The sequence below is a fragment of the Octopus bimaculoides genome, chromosome Z (genome assembly GCF_046866305.1).
Source record: "Octopus bimaculoides isolate indiv1 chromosome Z, ASM4686630v1, whole genome shotgun sequence".
NCBI classification, from domain to species: Eukaryota; Metazoa; Mollusca; class Cephalopoda; order Octopoda; family Octopodidae; genus Octopus; species Octopus bimaculoides.
The window spans coordinates 359,126-376,320 of record NC_142944.1 but is presented as its reverse complement, the minus strand read 5'-3'; the positions used below and the strand labels follow the sequence as shown (position 1 = coordinate 376,320).

Here is a 17,195-nt window from a genome sequence, read left to right as displayed (position 1 = left end):
GTTTCCCCACCCCTGCTGTAAAGTGTGTGTAAAATAATAGAAATATATTTCTCGAGTCAATTTAGGCTTCATCTGTTTTATTTTTCGAAACTCCAAGAGTAAAATCCGAATCTTTAATTCAAAATGTCCTAAGTTTCATCCGGTACCTGTTTATTAGTTTTTGCTAGTCGAGTTTTGCCTCGCTCTATTTTACCGACCATTTATACATCAGGGTCAAAGAATGCACTCCTTTAATTTTTACATTGGACTTGTAGGGAAACGACCGTGCGAACCAAAGGAGATGGCGACGAATTGGAAACAGGCTCCTTTTCACGCGTCGCACGGTCGACACAAAACATGTAATATGACATAATGAAGGCTCGCTTGTGAGATGCGAGCACGGAAAGAGAGAGAGAGAGAGAGAGAGAGAGAGAGAGAGAGAGAGAGAGAGAGAACCGTTAGATATATAGAGAGAGTAAGTTTTATTAGCATAGTGAGATATGTGTCTATGTGTCTGTGTGTGCGTACATGCGGCAATATAAACAATACAATACATAAGACAAGCCTTCGTATGAACAATAGTATGTATACAGTAATAAGTGTGTATGTGAGTGAGAAATACAGAGCATGGAATGAGAGTCTGTAACATAGACTAAGAGAGTCCTGAACACAAAGATAGAGAAATACCAGTTCATAGAAGAGTTACACAGTAGGTAGAATATCTGTGCAAGAGATCGTGGCCGAATAGCAGAGCTGAGGTGTCACATGTTGTGTGTGAAGTTGAGCGTCGATGTTGTGACCGGTTATTTGGTACAGAAGATCCTCGTAGGTTGGTTCTGGCTGTTATTTTCATGGTGGAAACAATCCACACAAACAGTGTTGAGATGGAACCGCGGTTGCTGTTGGTAGCGTGTACTCTGGTGGTGGTGTTGGTGCTGGCAACGGAACTGTTGTAGACAGTAGATCGGTGGTGTTGTCGTCGCTGGAAAGTGGCTGGTTGGTGTGTGGTCAAACGACCAGACCTGTGAGAGGTCTGAAGTTGAGACAAACTGGCGTGGATGAAAGAGGGTTATTTATAGATTAAAAAAAGGGCTCCGGAAAAAGCAGAAAAACTCTCTCTCACGTGACCTTAACAGAAGGCCACGATTGGTCGGTATGCACCCTGGGGCGAAACAGAACTGGAGACAAATGCCGCGCAAATAAGAACCAATCAGGGTGGTGGATACAACGGTCCAAGCGCCGAAAGCTAGATGTTAGCCGCTACGTTATCATTCGTAAATAAATACCCGAGAGAGAGGTTTCACATTGGACTCAATTATACAACTTTTATTTATATTGTTTGGCGTTCATTATTGTTGTTGTTTGAGGCGGGTAGAACGGATTTTGGTTAATATTAACAGCAGAATCGCTAGCACGCCGGGCGAAATGCTTAGCGGTATTTCGCCTGTCTTTACGTTCTGAGTTCAAATTCTCCCGAGGTCGACTTTGCCTTTCATCCTCTCGTGTTCGATAAAATAAGTACTAGTTGAGCACTGGGGCCGATATAATCGACTTACACTCTCCCCAGAAATTTCCGGCCTTGTATCAAAATTTGAAATCAATATTAACCTTTTCTACTCTAGGCACAAGGCCCGAAATTTTGGGTGAGGGGGAGTCGATTAGCTCAACCTCAGTATGCAACTGGTACTTAATTCATCAACCCGAAAGGATGAAAGGCAAAGTCGACTTCGGTGAAATGAATATTAACCGCACGTGGTATCAGATCGTCAGCAATCATGAACCTTTACAAATTCATGAATTTATTGGCTCGGAATGGTGGATCGGTAGAATCATTAGAAGCGTAGCAAAAAATGCTCTGTCATATTTATTCCGGCACTTTACGTTCTGGATTTAAAACTTGCAGACGTTGACTTGGCTTTTCATCTCTTCGTTATCAATAAAAGTACCAGTTGAGTATTGAAATAAAATACACCCTGCAAATTTTAGGCTTTGTACCTATATACTTAAAATATGTTTAAAACTAACTGTTGCTAATATATAATCAATTAACATTACACAGTATTATAAACTCTCCATCAGTTTTTTTTTGTTTGTTTGTTTTACTATTTGAGTCTTTTTAATCGGTATTATTGGATATTTTTCCGAGTAGAGAAGCAGGGTTGTTGAACTATCCCCTGGTGTTCTTTAAAGACGGTGGGTGGCAGATTTGACAGTATTAAGTTCCCCTGTACTCTGAATGGAAACGTTACCGAGTTTAACCTTACCTTTTAGTTTTCAAAGGGGTGAAATGAAAACACCAGTTAAGTAATAGATGGGGTGAGGACAGAGGTTGATATATAAATCGTCTGTTCCCTTCGATTAACAATTTATGCCTCCCTGTCTCTATTACAACTTACCCACCCCCAATATCAATGAAAGAAAATACCAGTCAAATAATAAATTCAAATATTGGATTCATTTTATTTCTTATAGTTCTTTTCTCTCTCTCTCTCTCTCTCTCTCTCTCTCTCTCTCTCCCTCTCTCTCTCTCTCCCTCTCTCTCTCCCTCTCTCTCTCTCTCCCTCTCTCTCTCTCTCTCTCTCTTTGTTTTTCTCTCTCCCACTTTGTTCTTTTTCCTCTTCTCTCTCTATGTCTCTCCTTTCTGTTTTTTTTCCTCGACCTTTCTATCTCTCACACACACACACAAAGAGAGAATTGTTCCCGCTGTGTTTATGTTAGAAATCATCAGTGTTATTAATGCCACCATAGTCGTCGTCGTCGTCGTGTTTTTCATTGTCAAATATTTCTCTTTTATGTTTACAGTTGCGATGACATTTCCGTTTATGACAAATACTGTTGCTTCATCTAGCTTTTTTTTTATTGTGCTTTTGTGCTCTTTTTTTTTTTCCATTCAAACAAAAGTTTATTTTATTTTGTTTTGCTTTTTTTTTAAATACATCTGAAGAGAATGTACACTCAGCCAACGGAAATATTGACCATGCAGTAGCAAGCATTTCATGTTTATTCATTATATTCATCAGAAATGCCTTTTTTTTTTATTAATGATCATTACAATTAGAACTTAACTTTTTTTTTCTTTTATTTCTGTTTGTAGTTAAATAATTTTACAATATCCTGCAGGAATACTGTTGTGGCAATTTTGTTTCATCTTATCTCGCAACAGTTATGAATTCAATGTCTGTCCCAGTTTGTGACGTAATGTTAAACATAACGACCTTATATTTTCCAATTGATTAACGGCAGAAAAAAAAGGTAAGGAATCATAATGAACCAACCAGATCCTTCTTGCTAGAATAGCAACAGCTGGTTAATTCCACCAAGTCAGCAATTCTTGGATACTGAACGAGTTCTTGCAGAATAGCTTCGTGACTTTGTCGGTATCTCGGTCAGTCCCGACTGACGGCATTTCCAGTAAAGCTCATTCCGAACCGATTAATACCTCCAAATAATATGGTGAGGGATATACAGACGTTGTCGAAAATGCCTGGACGTTGTTCAAAATATCTGGAATAAAAGATCTACGAAATAGACTTGTGTAGTTTTAACAAAACATTAGACAGACTAGTCCTAAATATACAAAACAAAACAAAAAATCTAAAAAACTGGTATCGTCATGTTTGGGTTGCCTTTGATCAGAGGCGAAGTGAATTAGAGCTGATTCGGGAGTAAATAACAACAATCATTCACCTAGGTACCACCAGATCATCTGGTAATGTTACCTGTGATAGACTGATGTCCTATCCTGGTAGAAGTTTATCTCTCATCCTTTCTCTCGCCTTTTTGTACACAACACTATACTCTCCATTGTCACATCCCACCAGATCATCGGGTAATGTTACCCGTGCTAAACTGGTGTCTTATCCTGATGGAGGTTTATCATTATCACTATGTAGACGTTGATTATTCCTGTTGTGAAACCAGTCTTATTTGCTATAAACCTTGAAGTATTTTATCCCTCAATGATCAGGTGTAACTACTCAATTAGTGTACTCCATTGCTCAAAGCAGTTTTCAAAACCCTACAAGCATACTGAATTGACTTGTTAACCATTTAATTCTTAAATAATTAATTCCTTGTAATATAGAAGGAAGTAATTTGCTTTGATATCAGCGTCAACAAAATCAGGGTTATAAGGAATGCAGTGTACACCCATTCAGTCTCCCTTTTTAACAGCCCAGTTGAATTTTGAACATCACCAAATAACATGGCTCACGTGACCATTGGGCATTCTCTTAGATTTTTTTTTAATGCTGGCATAACCTCCAACTGTTCGAAAGCTGCATCTCAGTCATATCTACATAAACATACATACATTCCTACTCCCCTACCTCCTCCTTGTACATCATCAGTCATCCCCCACCCTATCTCTCATTTCACAACATGTTTTGCATTAGTTGTTTTCCTTGAAGACAAGAAGCATGCTTTTGTTTGTTTTTTTCTTTCTGTATTTGTTCCCCTTTATTCTTGCATTTCATATTTTTTTAGCTGTACAGCAGATATTTTACAATAATTTTCTAGATATAGATGACTCTTATGTCATTCCATTCATAGTAAACACAATCTCTCAAATGGGTTATTCTAAATACAGTTATTATTCCCCTTATTTTCCTGTCTAGTCTTGTTAAATCACTCCACAATTCATCATCCTTAGGCCAACAAAATAAACTTCTGGTCAAGTACTTCAATCAACTTCAACAACTAATTTCCCACAAATTTCTGGTTCTCAAAACAATTTCTCGCAATTACCTTTCTTACTTTCAAATTTCCACTATCATATAAATTCTATCCTATGAATTTTGGGTTTTGTAGATTTGGGACCTTGCTGTGTATTTAGTCATAGGGGTTGATTAAATGCTAAATATTTTTGCCAGAACTTCATGCATGCCTATTAAAATATTTCACCCTAAAGTCTGGGATCTTATCATCCTTCCCAGTTCCTTTTGTTTGTTTGGTTTTTTTTATCCTAGCATCTCAGCTACCACTTGAGTTGATATTGCCCTCCACAACTGTGCAGGTGCTGCGCTTGTTTTCAAACATTCTCGTCAACCCCTCTTCTCACATTCCTTTTCTCTCACTGCTGGGATTGCATTGATGTCTATTTTTCTTTTATCAACATCTTGATAAAATCGATTTTAATTGGAATCAATTTTTTTTTGTTTTATTTAAAGAATTCTTGACGTTTTTCATACCAATGATTCTTTGCAGTTTAACAAGGATCTCTTGATTTAGACATTCATTAATTTGAGGTACATTTTTGTTTTGCTATATTATATTTTGGGATTATTTGTGTTTTTCATTTTGTTTTCATTATTGATTTCATTAAGGATTGAGAGATTTTTTTTCCTCTTGTTTCCTGGTTTTTTTTTAATTCTGTATTTGTTTTTTTACATTTAGATATTCCAGAATAAGTAGATCTAAGAATGAACCCAATTTTCCTTTGCAACTACAGTGTCTCTTCTGCATATATTGTTTCATTTACCTTGATAATCTTGGCATTTACATCAGTTTTCATTAAATTTGTGATGTGGTTTTTATTGTTCTTATTTCATAATTAAGTTTTATGTTTCGGTGAGTGCTTTCATTGGTCTTCCATTGAAGTCTTCCATTCATATTCATTCTTTAATTATTCTCACCTTTAGATTATTGTCATATTCAGAATTCTCGTTTTCACAATTTTCTTTATTTTGCTCTATTGTATATGTCATTTAGTATATTGTATATGTCATTTAGTATATTGTATATGTCATTTAGTATATTGCATATGTCATTTAGTATTTCTCACCCTCAGTCCATTTTAGTTATTTTGGTTATTTTCATATTTTAAAAAGATTTTTGCAAATTTTACTTGCCAAAAATTATTCACAACTGCTTTCCTTGTCTGTAAAAACAAGTTGTCATCACTTGCAGTGAACTTTATTATGCTGATGAGATCCAATATGGCTAAAATATCTCCATAGATGTACTCCTTTCCCACAAACAAAGACTACATTTCCCACTAAGTGTCATCATCATCATTTAACATCTGCTTTCTATGCTGGCATGGGTTGGATAGTTTGACTGAAAACTGGTAAGCCAGGAAGTTGCACCAGGTTCCGATCTGATTTGGCAAGGTTTCTACCCCAACCACTCTGACTGAGAGTGTGGTGGGTGCTTTTTACATGCCACTAGCATGGGTACCATTGACCTGAAACTGGCATCAGCCACGACTACAATCTCACTTGGCTTCACAGGTCAACATAAGCATGGTATATCACCAACGGTTTTGGTCACCTGTCACTGCCTCCATGAGACCCAATGTTCGAATAGTGCTTTTTATGTGCTACTGACACAGGTGCCAGTCACTGGCATCAGCTATGACTACAATTTCACTTGGTTCAACAGGTCATCACAAGCACAGCATATCGCCCAATGATTGAAGGGTGCTTTTAAAAGGGCCAGTTATGCATCACTGGCATTGACCACAAGTGCAATCTCACTCAGCTTGATGTCACTGCCTCCATGAGGTCCAACACATAAATGCCACCAGCATGGGTGCCAGACAGCACTGGCATCGACCATGATTATGATTTCACTTGGTTCAACAGGTCTTCACAAGCACAGCATATCACCCAACGACTGGAGGGTGCTTTTAATGGGCCTGTTAAATGACACTGGTATCGGCCATGACTATGATCTCACTTGGCTTGACAGGTCTTCTCAAAGCACAGCATATCTCCAAAGGTCTCAGTTGCATGTCATTGCCTCTGTGAGGCCCATCATTCGAAGATTGTGCTACCACCTCATCCCATAAATTTTGAAAGATTGTTAATTCCTTGAAATTATCTAAGATAGTAAATTTAGAGAACTGTTAAAGCATTGAAGAAAGTGTCTAACACTCATTTTTTTCCAGCCCTTTATGTTCCGAGTTCAAATCCTGTTGATTTCAATATTACTTTCCATCTTTTTTAAGGGCTAGTATCATTTATCAACTGACCTCCTTCACCTTCCTCTAATTCTAAGCCTTAACCCTTACGTTACAAACAATATTATGAAGAAGATGATTTGGCAGAATCATTTTAGAGCATCAGAGAAAATACTTTGCAGTTTTTCTTTTTCTTTCTTTCAACTCTCCACATTCTGAATTCAAATGTGGCTGAGGTCTGCTTCTCCTCTCATCCTTTTGAGTTTCACAAAATAAAGTACCAGTCAAATACTGAGTTCAATTTAACTAACCCTCTCACCTCCTCCAAATTTCTAATCATGAGCTTAGAAACAATTTCTTGAAATTATTTCCCTTTCTTGCAGAATTTCTAACACTAACCACTAGGTATTAGTTTTCTTTCTCTTACAAAGATGGAAATTTGTAATTAATTGAGAATTTTTATTTATTTATTTTTTCATGTATACACATAATTCAGTAGATTACTTCATACCTTACTGATCTAAATTCATGGTATTGGCCCACTTCAGTTATTCCCCTTGGTAGACTTTTTTCTTTTGAATTATATTTACTACTTAGTTACTCCTGAAAATTAATGAAGTGACCTGACGTAGCCTTAGTTTTCGGCAGGTCACACTCTGGGAGTTTATTGGTGGGCGGAGCAGATATCTGTCAACATCCCTCCCACTCTCCCATCACCATTGCCATGGTAATAATAACTTTGTAAATATCCACATCACTATCTATGACTCATTTGCTCACACATTTGCCATCTAATTAACGAGATTAACTGTTTCCATGGGAACAACATCCTTGCGCCTGCACACAGTTGCATGTTTATGACCGGCTGCGTGTCTTGTGCAAGTGTGAATGAGCGTTCGGCCATGCATCTATGTGTGTTTGTATGTGGGTGGGGAAGGAGGGGGTGAATGCTTGTACATGTGAAGTAAGTATATAAACTGGTGTAAGCATGTGTGTGTGTGTGTGTGTGTGTGTGTGTGTGTGTGTGTGTGTGTGTGTGTGTGTGTGTGTGAAGGTTACATACACACGTGTGTAACTGTATTAAATAATTCGTAAATTAATTTATATATGATGTTGTATGTGTGTGTGCATGTGGGAGAGAGAGAGAGAAAGAGAAAGGGAAGGAGAAAGAGAAAGAGAAAGGGAAGGAGAAAGAGAAAGGGAAGGAGAAAGAGAGAGATAGATAAACAATTAATTAATAATATAAAGGGGCATAGAACACTTTAATATTTTTGTGTGATTAAGCAAATACAAACAACACACACACATAAACACACCGCACACATTATCCATACATAATTACACAAGCAGGTAGGATGATAGATGCCAACACAATTAGATAGGTAGATAAATACACAGATAGATTGCCCAAGTAAAGCAAATAAATGGATTGATGATAAAATTGTGTGAGTATACACACATGTGCACACACACACACTCATAGACACACAGACACACACACACACACACACACACTGAAAGACAGAAAATAGAATAATATAGATGTGTGCTTAAGGATCATATCCTGCCTGTATGTTTAGATATCAAGATAAGATAGTATTTTATGTATTTATTTATTTTATTATTACTGTCTTACCTCTATATTTCATTGCTATCTGAGGTGGTGGGCTGGGCTGGTATGATTTATTTGTTACTGCAATTGTTTTTACAGCTGGACACCCTTGCTATTTCTTCCTATCCTTAAGGAAGCTCATGTAATAATGTGGGCATAGGGTAGACTGGTGTATATGTGTGTGTGTGTATGTATATATATATATATATATACACACAAACATATACACATACAAATATATAGATATATGTTTATTTATATATATATATGTTCATGCATAAATATATCATGTATATATATGTATGTAAACATACATTGATATATATATATATAAAATAGTAGTATAACAAGCACAGATATATATATATAGAGAGAGAGATTATATATATACATGTGTGTGTGTATATATATATATATATATATATATTTATTTATTTATATATATATATTATACAATGGCAATCATAATACTTTGCACCTGTATGTTAGGGTGTACTCTCAATAAACAAAATGAATTAAGTAAAGTATTTATGTATCTTCCTCATCATCTGCTACATCATCAGCATCAGCATCAGCAATATTACTATCTTCATTGTTGTTTAAACTATACTTTTGTTCTTTATCCACAAAAGTATTGTTTGAATAGAAGTTTTCTTGATTTTGGTTCATCATGCCAATGAAGGTTAATGATCCAGAAAGTTTGAAGAAGCCTATCAAACTTTGAAAATTCTCTCCTGAATACCAAAGACACTTCTCACAATCCTTCTTCCTTGGAATACATTTCTCTGGAATTCCTTCCCTGCTCATTCATTAACTGCTGACTTTGATCCAAATAAGTTTAAACCGAATATCAAATATAAACAGGAAATTATAGGCCTATAATTTTCTGCTTATATTTCTTATACTTCTCCGATGACAGAATACCCAGCATTTGGAACCTTGGATCAATATGATAATCCAGTAACTGAGATATCCCAAAAACAGCTGTAAGAGACTATATCTACATCTATTAATTCTATTTACATTGTATTAGCATTAACTCTCTTAAATTAAACTAAACTAAATAAACTTAGTCCTGCCTTGAATAACCGTTTTCCTCTTCTTTAACTCATACCTACTGATTCTAAGGTAAGCTACTAACTATCGATTCTCTTCCAACTGGACATTTGTGCTAGCATAACTCCAGCCACTATTTCAACTGGGATCCTAGTGGCTTGTCAATTGGAGTGCTCAGACTGCATCTTTATTAGTTTCGGTCACCTTGTCCTAAATTCCTCATCTTATATATGTATATATATATATATATATATATTTAAATGTAGATATATATATATAGTGAATACCTGCCCTGTTCTCTCTATATTTATGTCGTTGTCATCACATTCATGTTGATTTTTCCATACTTGCATGAGTTGGATAGCCACCAGCCACCTCTTATTTCTTTATTGCCCACAAGGGGCTAAAGATAGAGGGGACAAACAAGGACATACAAAGGGATTAAGTCGATTACATCGACCCCAGTGCGTAACTGGTACTTAATTTATCGACCCCCCTGAAAGGATGAAAGGCAAAGTCAACCTCGGCGGAATTTGAACTCAGAACGTAGCGGCAGGCAAAATACTGCTAAGCATTTCACCCGGCATGCTAACCACTCTGCCAACTCGCCACCTCTTGCTTCCAAAAATGTGATATTTCTTATGGCCAGACATGATTTCATGGAGATTTGGAAATGAATGACAGCACATGTATGGTAACTCTCATACAAAACAATGAGAAGACAAGGAGATGCCAACACACACACATATGCATATACATTTATATGCACACATGCACACATACACACACACATATACACACACATACACATATATGCAATGAGCTCCATTCAATTTCCATCAACCAAAATCCATTTCTAAGGCTATGTTCTCTGCCTGGATTTATAGTTGAATTTACATGTCCATGCTGCTATGTTGTGGGATTGAACCAAAAACCATGTGGTTGTGGACTTCTTAACCACAAGGCCATCCCTGTATACACATGTATATACATACACTACACAAATATATAGAGCCATACCTACACACATAGGCAGTCACATATACATACATACATAGACAGTCTCACACACACACATACCAATATATAGATTTTTTTTGTCATTTTTTTCAAACAGAAATAACTTAAATAGGTACATTTTAACTCTTTTGCATTTAAATTGGCCATATCCAGCCAAAATATTCTACTTGCTATAAGTTCAAATAGGATAGATTTGATCTCTCACACCTACCCTACAATGTCATTCTAAATTTAAAGTATCACATCATCAAACTTCAAGGCTATGAGATAATGCAGGATTAATTTCTACACAATGTGAATGAATAATCATTACATTTGACAGAATAATTTGAATGCTGAAGGGTTAAGGGCATATACACTTGCTTACACACATACAGACACATAAACATACATGCATGTATGCATACATGCATAGACACACACACATACACACTCTCTCTCTCTCTCATGCACACACTTGTACACATATGTATATGTGTATATATCTGTGTGTGTACAATTCAAATCAAATCAAAGAATATTGGTGAGGTATTCCCATGAAAACATTGCCCTAGTGCAAACATAAGCAGCCTGAGTGAGTTGTTTGGAAGAGGAAGTGACAATCATGTCGAGTGAGTGAGGTCAGTTGCCGCAGCACATGTGAACATTTCTCCTTACATCAGTGAGAAGAAGAATAGTTAGAAAGAACTGCAGGCATGGGTGTGGGATAAAATGAGTTGGCTTAGCAAGCATGCGGTTTCAGGGTCAAACCTACCACCAGGCACTTTGGATAAGAGATTTTCTATAGTGCCAGGCCACCCAATGAATTTAGGAGAGAGAGACCTTGTGGAAACTCATTATATTTGTGTGTGTGAATCATTTTATTTGTTTCCTGCCATGTAGTAACTGGTGATGATTTGTTTGTAGCCTTGTAACTTAGCAGTTCAGCAAATAGGAGACAATAAAATAGATACCAGACTGAAAATAAGTACTAGGGTCAATTTAATTGAATAAACCCTTCCAAGCTGTCCCCCAGCAAGGCTACATTCCAAAGACCATAAAAAGTAAACAGATGAAAGACTAACAGAAAGAGTTTGTTATAAATTCACATTTAAACCAAAAGTTAATGACAACAATTGCTTTAGCATTGTTGTGACAGTCTGTTAGAGGAAGGTTGGAAATATGCAAGACTTTGATATGTAACAATTACCGTCATTGTCATCCAAATTCCAGTGATTTTTGCTTCTTTGTTAGAAACCTGATCCCTCCTTCTGGGAAGAAGACTAACAAAAAAAAAACAAATGAAAGGAAGATAACATTATCACATGTATAAACACATATACATAGATACATATGCATATACATGGATATTTACATACACATATAGATAGACAAACCGACAAACAGACAGATAGACAGACAGAAAGAGATAGACAGACAGGCACACACACACACACACAACACAACACATATATACACATGTACATACATGCATACATACATACATGCACGTATGCATACAGACATACATACATACGTACATACATACATACACACACATACACACATACATACATACATACATACATACATACATACATACATACATACATGCATGCATACGTACATACATACATACATACATGCATACATGCAGTAGGCAAGCAGTAGAGGCAAAAATAAATCCGTAAATTACGTGAATTGATTATAATAAATCCATGACTGTTATATATTGATTTACATCTTACAAATCAGGGATCACTCTTTTCAAAATTCCCTCGGTACCAAATGTTGATCCATAGAACAGATGCACACTTGGAAGAAATACACTCTCCATACTGCCAAAAAGTTTTGGTCAAATGATTTAAAAGTAACTTTAGAATGCAAAAGGGTATCAACAGGGTTTTTTTTTTTTATCTTTCTACATTATTTAGCATTTCAAAGGGAAATCAAAGCTGACAAGAACATCTCTATGTGATTGGTTGATCTTAGCTGCTTAATTTCCCTTGCCAGGTGTTCTTAACTGTAGATGGAATTGTAGTATTGCTGCTAAGGTATATAGCATGTCTGGGATGTCTTGGCACTCTTAATCCAGGTAGAATCCATTCCTCTCCACATCTAATGATGGCCAATTTCTTCTGGACATGCACTCTTACAACTCCATCTAGAGTTAAGGACACACAGGCAGACACAATGAAAGAGGGGAAGAAAATAACTGAACCGTAGTACAGGTCTGGAACTCTATTTTATTAATCCCTGGAAAGATGAAAGGCAAATATGACTTCAAATGGATTTGAACTGAGAGTAGTATATCCATTTCAACACCAAATCACTCTCTACCATCTTAGAAAAAAAAATGCATACATTGAATAATGTTAGTCTAGGGTCAGTGTGCCTAAGAAATATAAGAGATTGGCATCATTAGATTACTTATGGTCATAAGTCCGATAAGTGAAGGATAAACTGGTAAAGCATGACTAAACAACAACTGCAATACTTCATTTGTTAATCCAAAGGTGAGGTTCACACATAACTTGTTATTTCTATTGATATCAGCCCACTCCTGGTTCTATGATATAAACTTCCAGTTTATGTCCAAAACACCAGTTTAATAATGCCAAAGTTGTCTTTCTAAATTCATTTTTTCATTTATTGAAACAAAGGCAGTGCATTTCAACAGAAATATGATAACAAGACAGTGAAAATTAAAAAAAAAAAAAGAAAACACTGAAATACTAAGATGTAACCAGGGAAAGACATCTGATAATTAACAGCCAAGAAATTCCTACACAACACAATTTTGCTAAACTAACAATCCTACTTGTAGAAACAAATGCATGGATCGGGAAATGTTCCTAGTGTTAATTATATTCTGAAACTCTTGTCAAAACTACACACTTTTTGTGAAGTGTACAGGTTTAGTTGATGTAATTAATCAAAATAATTAATCTCAATGCCAAAAAAAGTAAGAGGTAAAGTTGACCCCTGCATGATCTAATAAGAGGACAAAGCTAAATACTACCAGACACTCTAAATGGAGTAGTGAACTAACAAAATAATCTCTACAAAGACATTCAGCCTGCTAGACACAGCAGTCTGGTCTCTTTCAATCTCCATTTTGTTGTCTTAAACAATTATTGGATTATGTATTTGGGTGATCCTGGTTTCTGATAATAGGCTTGCTTTAGTACAGCAGTCCTAAGGCTAAGCAACAACAAAATCAAGAAATATTGTTAGAAAATACCTTAAAAATATTCACAAAAGATAAATACATCATGAATGATATATTTGCTTGCAGTCAGAAAACATAAAGGATATTAATCTTGCTAGAATGGATGTTATTCTTGGTGGTAAGGAAGGTGTTTTTATTGGTAAGGATGTTATTCTTGCTTGTCAGGTAAGGACATTATTCTTGCTGGTAAGGACAGTTATTCCTGGTAAGGATGTTATTCTTGTGGGTAAGGATGTTATTCTTGCTGGGAAGGATGTTATTCTTGCTTGTCAGGTTGTTATTATTGCTGGTAAGGATGTTATTTTGGCAGATAAGTGTCAGCTGTCCTTCCACAGTAAACATTTAATTCAAAATGAGAATAAAAGTAAAACAACTTTTATGCACAACTGCTTTGAAACCTATAAATTTTCTATTCTGATTAGAAATCATCAAATTCCTCATCTTTTGACAAGCACCTTCCGTGCTGGCATGCATCAGATGCTTTAGAGGATCTCATATATCCAAGAACTTCATTGTGTTCCAGACTCTAATTTGGCATGGTTTCTATAGCTGGATCATGCATGCTAAATGAAAACAATGATGATGATGATGATGATATATAGGCATGTAAATATATCATCATTGTCGTTGTCATCGTTTAACGTCCACTTTCCATGCTGGTATGGGTTGGACAGTTTGACTGAGAACTGGCAAGCGGGGAGGCTGCACCAGGTTCCAATCTAATTTGGCATGGTTTTCTACCACTGGATTCCCTTCCTAATGCCAACCACTCTGAGAGTGTAGTGGGTACTTTTATGTGCCACCGGCATGGGAGCCCATCAGGCGGCCATATATTTTAAATTTTGTATTTATAAAGAGTCTGACGAGCTGTCCACATGGCTTTGCTTTTTGAATGCAAAATCTTGGGTAACTCTATGTCCAAGATATAAAATTTTTGTTGTAATATGTATACATATATAAATTTAAATGTCAGATCCAGGGATCGATGTGTAGGAAGAAAGTTAGCGTCAAGCAATCCATAGTAAATATAAAATAACAACTTACAGGGAGAATAGTGGTTTATTGAGACAGAAAGCTATGGATATATTTTCGCATCTAAGAATGATAAGCTGAAGATATCCTTGGCCTGAAGAGTATCCAGTGGTATACACCGCACTTGGATTTTACCACTTCTGAAGTTCTGCTCACTATGAAACATATCTAGCCCAGATCTTTCCTATTCTATTTCATAACTCTTGTACATGTATGTATATATATATATATATATATATATATATATATATATATATATATATATATATATATATATATATATATATATATATATATATATATATATATATATACACACACACACATATGCACATATTACAGTATCAACCAGACCATCAGATGCTGTAACACACCACTGATCACAATGTGCTTATAATTCTGCCTTGATGGCACCATTCTTTTCCATTTTGACCTTAATTGTTTAACTATATCATCTTCCCGTCATCAGGAAAGCCTTCTAAGTGGCTTTTTTAAAATCTCTTATACCACACGGCAACTGCACAGGTCTCTCTGTTTCTGTGAATCTTGCAACATGACCAGCCTGGCAGAATTTGTTTCCAGTATTCTGTGATCACATCATTCCTGCCACTCCGCTCTTGTATTATTTTGAATGTGCTCTCTTAATAATATTCTTTGCATGGATCTTTCCATGGCTGTTTGTGTTGTAGCCAATCAACAATCTATCCTCTTCATAGCAGTCCATGTCTTGTGAAAAGAATCCATGTAGGATGATGCTATTGAAGAGTCTGGCAAATGTGGAATTATCCAGCTTTGTTTTGAGCACATCCTTTCTTCAGTTAAATGCTCTCCATCCTACCCTTATTCTTTTTGAGATTTTAGCATCTATATCTCCATGCATATTCACTGTAAGTGCTGTAAGTAGATGCACTCTCTTTTACCTCCACAATTTCATCATTTCCCACTTCTATTCAGCCTTGTGCCATGTCTCCTGACCACATATATTTTGCTTTCATGCTATTTTTTTTAAGACTTTCTGCTAAGCTATGAGTGTTGTGATGCCGTCTTCCCAGGAGCTTTGTCTGTTTCATCAGTTTGAGGGCATTTTCAATTTCACTGCTCAATGAAATTAGAAAAAAAAAATATATATATATATATATATATTTTTGCTGTAGTTTCAGCTCAGAACTGCGGTCATGCTGATGCACTGCCATTTGTGTGTGACACTTACTGCACCTAGGTTTCCCAAGCGGTCACCCATCTAAGTACTCACTAGGCTCGACGTTGCTTAACTTCGGTGATCGGACGACAACCGGTGCTCTCAACATGATATATATATATATGTATGTATGTATGTGTATGTATATATATATGTACAGGGTGCGATGGGTTAATTGTTGCCATTTTATATTTTTTATTTTATGTGTGCACCTTGTTATTTTTTTATTTTGTTGACTACACAGTACAGTAGGGTCAGTTAGGCATTGTCTGTGAGTAAAACAGCACCATGGCACAATTCACTCTGCCAGAAATTTGAAAACAAGCCGAGTTTCATGTCCAATGAAGGAGATGACGTTGGCATGGGTGCCATTCGTCGAATTTAGTTCACACCTGTATATATAACGAGGGACAGGGAGAAAGAGAGCAAAAGGTATTTAATTGTACAGTTGTGTGATTAAGAAGTTTGCTCACTGTGCCCTGCCTTGTGCAGGATGTTGAGCAAGTGTTTAAATTCCTGAGCTAACCAAAGCCTTGCTGAGAGGTGCAGCATCAAAAGACTGAGAGGAGTCATTGTGTGTGTATGTGTGTGTGTGTGTGTGCTGAGACAGTGTGATGGTCATCAGTCAACTTCACTCTTAAAGATGATGTCATTCCATTTAACAATGTCTGGCTATTGTGCTGTTTGTGATGGAAGGAGTAGGAGTATATATGCCCTTGCTTGGAAAAAGGGTGAGGATTGGTGACAGAAAGGGCATCCGGCTGTAGGAAATCTGCCTTATTGAATTTTGTCTTTTCCATACTTGCCTAGAAAAGTAGATGCAAATATAATAAAGATGATACACAAAGGTACATACATCTTATCATCAGCAGCAGCATTTAACCATTTAATATCCATATCCCATGCTAGCATGGAAAGCGGACATTAAACAATGATGATGATGATGATGATTCCAGGCTAGCATTGTTGCAAAGATTCAACAGGATCCAAAGGCTTGAAGGACTGCATCATGTTCCACTATATTTGCTTCGAATCTACTGCTGGATGCCCTTCCCAACACCAATTATTTACAGAATGAACTGTGAGCTTTTTATTCTGGCACCAGCACCAGTGATGTCACCATGCAGCTTGCAAGACTACAAGCCCCGAGATAGATGGCTCTCTGACAGAAGGGGTAAGAGCAGAA

General features: G+C 36.4%; 1 protein-coding gene and 1 pseudogene across 4 annotated transcripts in view; one reads left to right on the top strand and one right to left on the bottom strand.

The window, feature by feature from the left end:
* LOC106872443 (uncharacterized) overlaps positions 1 to 17,195 on the top strand; it is a 547,002-nt gene that overhangs the window by 397,088 nt on the left and 132,719 nt on the right. The gene's annotated exons all lie outside the window — the stretch shown is intronic.
* On the bottom strand, positions 16,015 to 16,133 carry LOC128249643 (5S ribosomal RNA; annotated as a pseudogene).